The sequence below is a fragment of the Bombus affinis genome, chromosome 8, assembly GCF_024516045.1.
Source record: "Bombus affinis isolate iyBomAffi1 chromosome 8, iyBomAffi1.2, whole genome shotgun sequence".
In the NCBI taxonomy this organism is placed as follows: Eukaryota; Metazoa; Arthropoda; class Insecta; order Hymenoptera; family Apidae; genus Bombus; species Bombus affinis.
In genome coordinates, this window is record NC_066351.1 from 11715222 (window position 1) to 11726054 (window position 10833).

The following is a 10833-nucleotide window of genomic DNA, read 5'->3' on the forward strand; positions in this document are numbered from 1 at the left end:
AACGCCGACCAAGTATGCGGAAGTGGCGATTAGAGGACCGTAAAACGATTGAAACCCAAGGGATACGCGAGTAAATAGAAGCAGGTTTCACGACAGGTTTGGAAGCAACGTTAAAACAGAGATAAGCTTCGAAGGGTATATACGAACGAATCCTAATCTGATGGCTGGCAATAAGACTGGCGAGGGTTTCCTTTACAATCGGCCCGAGGGCCAATTAGATCTAAAGTTCTTAATCCGTTTATCAGCCGTGCCACGATGCACGAGTCCCTTTCATCGGAACGGATAAAAGAGCTTTCCAGCTTCGGTCTCGGAAGTTGGAATCCGATCTGTGAGGAATGCGCCTGTGTGTACGTACCCTCGGGAATACATTAAGCGTTAATAGACTCGTCTTCGAAACGGGGACTAAATCGTGACGCAACGAGAGGCGTTCGCGCGCGCCTGCTTACGCTGAACAAGGTGCGTTGCGAGAAACGCGAAAGATGCAACGATTAAATGCCGGGGCGAATACGGCGACACCGTATGGTTAATGAAAAAAGAACGCGAGAAGGAGAAAGAAGGAAAGGAGGAGAAGGAGGTGAAGGAAGAGAAGGCAGAAGAAAAGGAGGAAGACAAGGGAGATCTCTTACTCGTGGGTAAAGATGGCTTGGCTGTTGATAGAGGGTATAAAGGGAGAGCAGCGGAGGGAAGTAGAGGGGACCTGTTGAACCACGGGGGCCTCAGGCATGGCATTCGTGTGGATATTAGAGCGATTGTCGTGCCTGATTCGGTACGGTCTTGAAATAAGGCCCCCGCGGGCTGACAGCGGCGAGGGCTCCTCGTACAAAACCGGCTAACGGTGCCCACCCTCCGACTGTTCTGCACGAGAGGCCCCACCGTCGACTTCTCTCCGACGCCTTCGAATACCCTAATCTTCCTTCCTCTCGAGCTTCTCCAGCCACTCCCGCTTCTCTCTTTTCTTTCCTCGTTCCATCTTTCCATCTATTTTCGGGTTGCCTTGCGTTCCGTCGCGGGACACGCACACGTCGCTCTCGACGCGCCCTCCTAATTCGCGGGAGCAACCGTGTGCTCGCGTTCTCTCGATTCCTTCCAAGTCGAGTGAGTAGTCTGCCAGGCAGAACGATATTCGTCGCCAAGCTCCAGCGAATCGAGGGGAAGGATAAGGATGGAAGAGGCAGCAGCTCCTTCCGCGATTCAAAGTCCTCCCCCGGAGGTCCGGCGGTTGTTTCGTCCTCGTCTCTCCCTCTGACCGTGGTCCGTATCATCCTCGGGGCCGACGTACCGGTCGGCATCGTGTGAAGTCCGGCCGAGCCATTATATCCCCCTTGGCCGCCTTCGAGGTGTATATACCGTCCAGGCATCTTCGGTCACTGCGAGATGCAAGGAGGGAAAAGGGGTACGAGACTGCGGCAGTACCAGCCGGTGGGAGGGAGGAGACGCGATTCGCCTCTCTTTCGCCATCGTCCGCCTTCCCGGCCTTCCTCGCTTCTTCCTCTTTTCCTTCGACGCTGCTGAAACACAGAAAGAAACGGCCGAAAGGGAGAGAAAGGGAAGAAGGAGAGAAAAAGCGGCGTGGATCGGGATGGAAAGGGATGCAGGGTGATGGACGGGGGCCGGAGGGGAAAGTGCGTGCTGGATCACGGAGTCGAGAGGTGTCGGAACCCGCATTAAGGGGGCGGAACGCCTCGAAGGGGCCCCGAATTATGACGTCACGGACCGCACACGTCGCGATCAGGTGAACCGAATACAAAAATGAATTGTTCGGTACGGAGCGCCGGAATACGGTGACCGTGCGCCCCTGTCTCCCTGTGTCGTCATTAGCCTTCCTCGCCAAATTTCTAACATGCACTCGCTTCTGGAATTGCTTCTGGACCACGCGTCGAACGTTGAGGCGTCGTCGTCGGGAACCCGCACGCGGAAGAAAGGAAGGTCTCTCGCTCGTTGACGAGAGACCACGTCCGAGAATAAGTAGTCGTTAAATTGGTCGGATTCATTCTCACGGGCACAGATATTAAAAGTGAAACGTGCGCTCAGCAGGTCGTGCCATTCTAGCGGACAGAAGAATCATTCGGTCGATTATAAGATAATGCTGGTTCAGCGGATGGAGAAAAAAGAGTGATCGAGCAAGCGAGGAAGCGAGAGAGAGAGAAAGAGAGAGAGGATAGAGGGCGGGGAAAAGAAGAGACGGGGAGAGAAAGCTCCACCTTTAGAAACGATCGTTAGATGTTCCGAGGAAGCCGCAACGCTGGTGAAAGAGAAAATAGGCGATACAAGGAGAAGATCCAGGGGAATAACAGAGAGAAAGCAAGAGAAAAATAGAAAGGATCCGTGGGGATCGGCTTCATTCATGAAATCCTTTATCTCGCTGGATTTTGACGAAAATTGGTTCCCACAGGACGGGAGACAATGAGAAACATCTTTTACGACTGCATACCCGTAGGTGGCCAACTCATTGTGAGCTTTAAGGTTGCATTACACGCAACGTTCGAGCGATCTCGCGCGAGAACAGCTTCGTCATAGGTGCTTGCTTTCGTCTCTTTGTTTTTTCTCTTCGAATCTATGATTCGGCTGTTTTGCGACCTCTAGCCGAGAGAAGATTGAGTTATCGAATTCCTCCGTAATCTTTCAGGGAAGAACGTTCCCCTTGAAGGGACGCCCATTCTGCACCTATTAGTCAGCTTTCCGCAGTCACGACGTCATTACCCGCGATAAGTAGAAACTTGGAAACGTACTTTCTTGCTCATCTAGAAGGTGGTAGCGTGGGAAAGGGTCAAACGTCGTGGCCGCAACGAATCGCAAATTGGTCCGATTCGCGGGCAATCGATTTGCCGCAACATACCCGATGCATGGCGAAATAGAAAATCTGCACAGCACCGCTCAATTATCGTGACATCGTGGCGTGCGTCGTACGCGTCGGAACAAACGAACGAAACTCGCTTTGATTTAGATACTCGGCAACGCTTAACGCGCGCCGTCTCCGTTCCTTCTTTTCCTTTCTCCGTCACGGGCACCGACAAACGCTATGCCAGTTTGTAAAACTAATCCGTACGTTCGATATCGTCCCGTATAACAGGTATCGTTCGTCATTCGTCGACTTAGGTACGAGATATCGCGCATTAAATCCTCCTGTCCCGGCAGCTGCTGCGAGAGCCAGCGATAAATATAGTTACGAGGTAAAATCGCTCATTAATTATGTACACAAATTCATATATCCGAATCTGCCACCCGTATAAGCGTAACGATGTCGACTTGGGCGGTGGTGAAAACGTCGCTGGACAGCGAAAGCCAAAGCAAAGTAGAAGAACAAGAGGAAGAGAGACGGAGCAACGACTACCCGCACAAATGAGTATTTATGAGCCCGCCACGGCTCTATATTATGCCTCATTTTGCCGGAGGATCGATTAGCTCTAATCGAGATGTACAAACAAAACGTTAATAAACGTTGCTCGTTTCTCGTCCCTCTTGACTTCTTTCGCGAAAGCCTGTACCAGGCAACAGACGGCGAAAAGAGAGAGAAGGGGAGCTAGAAAGAAATTAACCGGCTCTCGGATCGAGCGTGTGCTCGCGCGTACGTATAGGTATTCCCCGTGTGTGCTCACTGGCCGTCGCAAGCACGTGACACGTGTTTCTCGCACGTGCTGCACGCACGTGTACGTGTACGTGAGTTCGAGAGCGCCTCACGATTAAGTATCGATTAGTCTGCGCGCGAACGTTCGAACGACGCGACTTCCGACCAACCCTTTCATCTAGAATAAACCGCCGCGTGACGAGAAAGCAACAACGTTTTGCAGAGGCGCGATCGACTCAGCGTCTAAATTTTCGATAGCTAATGCGCGTAACTTTGACGCGAGGTTCGATAATGGACGGCGAAAAAATACGAAGGAATGCGTTTAACGAGACGCGACAAAAAAAAAAAAAGAAAACGAAAAGAAACGACAAGGTTCGAGAAGAAATCGCGCATGCAGGCCGATTCGCGTAAAACCTACGTTATATCGTTGTAATCGATGCAAGTGCAACGAATGGATCGCGATAAATCCTGAGACGAGTCCCCTGGGACTCAACGGGTGGTTGGAACGTCGATCGAGAAATCGTGAATCTCGATCGACAGCGAGCGGCCTGCGAAGAAACGCGTAAGTCTGGTTGTCCACGTAGATCGGCGGGTGGTCTTGCGTCCGATTCGCTGAAATCGCGAAACAGGAACAACGACTCGTGCTGTTTACGACTCGCAGAGATGAACACGCGTCTCGCGATAAGCAGCCAGCGATCGGCTATTACAACGTTACGCGTCACTCGGCGAACCGCCGTGGCGTTTCAACGTTGATACTTTGAATAACGGATTAACCGGCAACAGAAATCTGTCCGCGATGAAATCACGGTAGGGCGAGACGACGGACCTACCGCGCGCCACTTTGATACTCCTCTCGATCTTTCGTGGCACTGACTACGATCCGATCGACTCTCACCGATCGCATCGAACGGCGCTCGGATAATAGAGCCGCATCATCGTATTTAATAACCGTACAATGGTCGACGAGAACCGATAAGATCGCGATCGTTTCGGTAGACGGGTGAAGGCTCGATAAGCCGTTCGGCCCGTAATAACGCAATTAACACTTCTTTGTTCGATCAATTTTCATCAGCTTGTCTTCGCGGCTGGTCGCGAATCGAAAAAGGTTCACGCAGAGAAAGGGATACCCCCGTCTTCCGACGCGAGTCTCGTGTACCGTGTTCGCGTTCGCGTTCACCTTCCCTTACCCAGTCGCTGACGTTCGCCTTTCCCGATCTTCCACGATAGCGGCATAAAAACACGAATCACTGGGATCTCCGGCCAAACGCTGCATCGTCGCGTCGTCCAGCCAAATATAAAGTATCTATATTATATTAACTAATATATTTCTCTTTGTAATTCTCGGACACCACGAAGTAGTCGATACACCGGCTCGAAGCCGGGGCTCGGGTTGATTACGATCGTTTACGACCGGTAAATCATTCGCCGACTCTCTTTACTTTTTTCTCTTTATTCGCGAAACGTCACGATAGCCCTAATCGTTGAAACCGGTAGTAAAACGATCGTTACTAGTCGCGACAAAGAAACCGCCACCTTCCAGAACAAACGAGCCAATAAACTCGTTTTATCGGTCCCCCTTCCTTCCGTTTTACTCGACGTTCCTTTGAAACCTCTTGCGTACCCCTTCGTTGCGTATTTAACATACCAACTAAATGCAGACAACGCTACAGATACTAAGAGAAACAACGGGATTCAAAGGGAACAAGTGGGGCGGAGGGAGAGTAGGGTTAAAGGAAAGGAACGCGTTTCTTCGACGATCTCGGCGTGGGTGTCGAGATCCTAATCGGATCTGGCTGCGAGTAGAACATCGACGATTAGGCTTCCTCCTGCTCGATCTTGGGACACGCTTGTATCACCGATTCTCATCGTTCTAATTCAAATTATACACGTATCCCTTTGGCCGTCGCCCTCCTAATTGAAACTTCGATAAAACGACCAGGAAATAATATGATATAATCGACGAAAGAGTAATCTGTAGTCACGAAGCGGTAATCGAAAGACAAGAATCGCCGACTCACTGAATAGGTAGAGAAGGAAGGAAACTGTCCGATCTATAGGACCGAGCCGGAGCTATATACATGTATACATACATACATACGTAGATATATATGCATGGCAAGATAGCTCCGCATCTACAGGGAGTGTGAGATCCGACAGCTTCGGAGGTGGCAATGAGCCTGGGTCCCGCCTGCCGCCACACCCACGCGCATATATCTTATTTTCCCTCTTTATTTATTCGAATTGCCGTTGGTCGAGGGCCACTCTTCGAATCCCCATGGCTCCTTTGCCATAATAGGCGAGCATGGTGGCCCATCGCCTCTCTGGCCTTCCCTCGATCACTCTGGCTACCATTCCTCATCCGTGGATGCTCCTTATTTTCAGCTACGCCATTTCCTATCCCTCCGACTACCTCCGCTGAAATGCTCGAACCTCGTCCGATCCATCGCCTTTCTTCGCATACATTGTCGTTTATCGGCCACTTTGAAAATTCCTTCGCGTTCGTCGATAATCAAGGATCGCTTTGTGCGAAAAACATCCATCGAATGGAACGTAGCTCGTTACGCGCGTCCAGACCGAGATACAAACGACGAGAACAATGGGAAACTCGGAAGCGATCTCTTCTCGTCGAGATCCTCTTATCCTCTTAAGTCACTACGCTGGATCGACGTGTATCGGCCTCCGGACGTAGCCGGCCACAACGAGGTACTCTGTTCCGTATCGAAAGCGGCATTGTCCGCGAGACATGCCGGTGCAAAAGAGGCAACACCGGGCAACGTTTTGCGAAAGGTTGGAAAACCGATGCCGATAGTTGCCGTATTTTCTAGTTGCTGCTTGGGTAAAACTTCTTTGAAGTGTCGGGACATTTTACAGATGCGTGCGTCTGGATACGCACGAGAGCACAGGGAACAAACGAGTTCTTTTCGAGTTTTTCAGCGAGATGCGAGCAAGCACAGACTCGTACTGGCGAATAATAAACAGTTGGAACGCCTATGATCCTCGAAAGCAGATTATCCGGGAGCTACTTTTAGCCGGCAAATCGATCATGCTCGAACGCACTTCAACAAGTGGCTTTTAACAGAAACGATAGCCGATCATCCGCGTTCGGTATCTCTTGGTCGATCATGCGATCGAACGTTACCATTTTGAAATGGATATCTTTTTGACTGGCGCTGCTGCTCATCCTGCAATAGCTTCGAAATCGCGCCAGCGAAAAATACCGAGAAGATCCTTTCTTCGGGGGCTGGACGATCCTCCCGTCCCTGTTCGGCACGCATCGTTTCCGAAGAAAGAAGAACGTCTCTCGATCGACAGCCGTTCAACGACGCGTTTCGTACTCGAATGAATGGGCTGCCCTTTCACGTCGGCCGTTTTACGCGCCTTCGTCCGAGATCGTGATCGCGAAACCCATTCCTACCGGTTCTCGAGTCCACGATCCACTCCAGCGAATGGAGTAGCGCGGGAATCTGGGTCAAACGAGGAGTCGCGATCGAACGAAATCGTTCGTTCCCGGGACGGTGGACGCGCCGCGCCGCTTCGCTCTCCCCGGGAACACGTCTTCGATTCTTTTCCGGTCGGTTCCCCGCACCACTGCGGACGTACCTTTTCATCGTACGCGTTCCTCCACGGTACGCTCCGTACCGAAATAATCGCAAAGAACAAGGCAACGAGCTCGTTAAAAGGATGGGGGCGTGACGACGACGTGCACGCACCTTTCTCTCTTCTTTCTTCTATGGAACGTGGGTGTTGCGCTCACTTGACGCACCGTTCTACGACATAATACTTAATGACGGGGCCGGTCGAGCATCCAGTAAATTCGTCCTCGGATGCGTTCGTCAAAGCGCACAATGTTCGTCCTTACGAAACTAAACGCAATAGGAAGTAGGGCGTTCAGACGAGTTCGACTTTCCTTCTACCGTGTTCCTTTTCGACCTGCTCTCTCTCTCTCTCTCTCTTTTCCTCTCTTTCTCTGTCTCTCCCTCCTCTTATTCTTCTTCCCTTTTTAATATCGCTTCCATAAATGTATCGCGTTACCTTTACAAACCTACGCTCGAATCATTGTCGTGGTTGTTCGACAAACACGCATTCTTTCGGCCGAGAAAAATAGCTGGTTAATTATATCATAGTTATTGTAAAGCAGGCTACGAAGGGTACAATGCAACCCCCGAGAAGCTTTCGGCGTTCACCCGGCAGGAATGCATATTATTAAAACATTCCGGACAGTTCTCTGTCTCGGCTCCCACAGCTTCCACCGTTTCCATGGTGAGCGGATCGCTGGAATTGCTAGGCTTCTCTCGCGCCGACACGGCGTATCTTTTAATCGGGTCCGGCTACGCTCTCGTTTCGAACCGATCCATAGCGAACAATGAACGCGCCGTTTATAGTTGGCGCGATCGTCGGCTCGTGATGGCAAAACGATAAGTCGCGCGGCTTTCTCCGCGCTTCTCGTTAGGGATTTCTCGCTCGGTTAACCGACCGACGTCTCAATCAATCGAGAATCGAAAAAGACCTGGGCCTTGTCTCGTCTCGTGGAAACGAGTCGTGACACGCCGTGCGGGAATCGATCGATTATCACGCTCGAAACGTGATCGTTTTTCTGGCACGAAAAGCGAAGCGAATCGCGTCTCTGACGAATCAACCGGACCGCGTTTGTAAAATCGGTCGAAAGGGGGGAAACTAATTACAACAGAGAGCAGGTCGACCAGTCGAACTAGACGCGCGAGACTGTTGAGAAAGAAAGCGAGATAAGTACGTGATACCCTTCGCGGTGACAGATAATTCGTTTATCGGGATTTTCATACCTCCAAGGGGCTGACACGAGCGAGAGCGTGACACGCGAACGACGCTCGACCAGACGGTAGTTTTCTTTCCGCCAACGTTACGCTCGAATCGTAGTACCCAACGTACGTGAGATCAAATACGACGAAACTCATAAATAGACGCGTTCTTGCGCAAAGCGGAGCAACGAGAGAGCCAAGTTAAATAGGGAGAAAAACAGAAGAAAAAGAAAGAGGAAGGAAGAACGCGGGGCAGAGAGAGAAAGTGACAGAGGGTTTGTACCCCTTTTTGAACGCCGGCCAATTAGGCTTCCGAGCAGCAGTGCACCAGGGCGCATTGCACGGCGATAGGATGATCGAGTGGTTCGATGGTATCGCCGCTCGCGTGCCAAGATCATGGTCAGGACACTCGATAGTCCGATAAGTAATGCACCCAGATAGGATGACAGAGGGTACATGTTGAAAAGGAGAGGGAGAACGATTCAAGAAGAAAGAGAGAAGTCAACGAAAGCGGAGGAACGGAGAAGGAGGAGAAACTCCTCTGGAAGCACGAACGATCTTATCGCAGTGAGGTACCTGGCTCGGCAATGAGCGTCCACTACCAAACGAATGGAACGTGGTCGTTGGCTCTTGCGTGCAAGAACAAAAAAAATCGGATCGCGCATCGGCCCGCGTGCTCCGACAAACACTTTTTAACGATATCGCTTGCCGAGAAGTGCGCGACTGCCTCGACTACGAAATTCATTTACTCGGAGAACGTCGAGTTGCCCTCGAGCGAACGAGGCATTCGAGACGGACTTTCCTTTTCCCTCAACTACGATTCCGATTCTCGCAAGATCGAACGAGACGTCCGATCTCCGCCGTGGCTTCTAACTCGCTACGGCTAAAGACTATCGTGACGCGCGGAATCGCGCGAGTTTCGTTGAATCACCGTTATCTTCTTAGGCGGACGAATGACGAGCGAACAAACGGCAGAGTACCGTACGAGATAAAACAGGAAAACCGATACGATAGCTAGAGAGGTTCACGCTCGCCGACGTTTCTCGTTTCTCGTTCGATCGCGAAGCGGCGCGTTCCCGTTTATCGCGGACGAACATGAATTCTAATTAGACAGAGGTAAATCGCGGCACGAGCATCGTCAAACGAGTTCCATGCGTTTCGATCCGCGTTTCTGGCGATCCTCTGGAGACCCCGACCGAGTACGCTTTGATTCAGGATGTCGTTTGATCTTCGACCACGTGGCACGTTGGGGTAACTATGCCGGAGCAACGTGAACGGGGTCGTTGCGACTAATTGCCAGCTCAGCGACCACGTCCGTGAAATCTGCTCTTCGACTGACACGATCGAACCGAAGGAACGATAGAGGAAAAAGGACAAAGGACTGGTCAAAGGTGGAACGGAGGGGAACGGAAACGTGGATCCAAGGGGGAGTCGAGAGTTCCCTCACTTCATCCCTTGTAATCGCGAAACCGAGACGAATGTTCGTTCGTCGACCGTTCTATCGAAAGCCTGGCTAATTGGCTGCGAACGATTGCCTGCGAACGAAGAAGAGACGCGATGGCCAGCCGAACCGGTAAAAGTAGGTGAAACGTAGGAGTCCGCGCGTCGTTAATTTCCTTTCATTTGGATACGGGGTGCACGGGCGATGCACGAGCGGATTTCGCTTCCGTCGAGGAAGTAACTAGAAGTATTTTAGCGACGAAGAAACGGCGCAACCCCTGCGCGCGATTCAGCGAAATGTGCGCGCGCGTAACAGAATATGCACGGAAACGAGCGAAGAACGGGAGGGAAACAAACGGTAGGGTTGAGTAGGCGGAAAGCGGAGTCGGGGAACGAGATAAACCTCAATTATGCCGATTGAGCATCCTCGAAGGGATGCCAGGTAGGGGAAGTTCGCTCCTCCTACTTTTCCTGCCACGTGATCAAGGGCAACCTCCCTTTCTTCTTTCCTTCCTTCCTTCCTTCCGTCTTATCTTCCGCTCTTTCTCCTTCTTCTTCCTTCCTCTTGGCAAAGGAGGAACAGAAGTGTGGCGTTCGGTCGTTGGAGCGCGCGTAATTTCCAACGAATGTTCGCAGATGAATCGTCGCAGCGGACACGGTTGTGAATCATCATCGCGAAGGAACGACTTTAACGATCGATTTCGCGAACCAACAATGTTTCACGGATGTGGCGGCGGTGTGAGAAAGAGAGGAAGTGGCAAGGTGTAAAACAATCGGATCGTCGACGCGAAATACCTGTTGGTCCGCGAAGAGGCGTTTTCAGGCAATCGTTCGAGAAAGAGGGAAAGAGGGCAAGAGAGAGGGCAGTGGGAGGAAGAGGAACGAAGAGAGAAGAGAGACGTAAAGAGAGTCGGAGGGAAAAAGATGGTCGAAAGTGGGAGGAAAGAGAGGGAGATGCAGAAGCAGCCTACGGGCTCTCCTCCGTTTGACCATCTCATTCTATTTCTTTCTCAGGTTCTCCGTCCATCTCTGGTTCGTTCTGCGCTCCGTCTC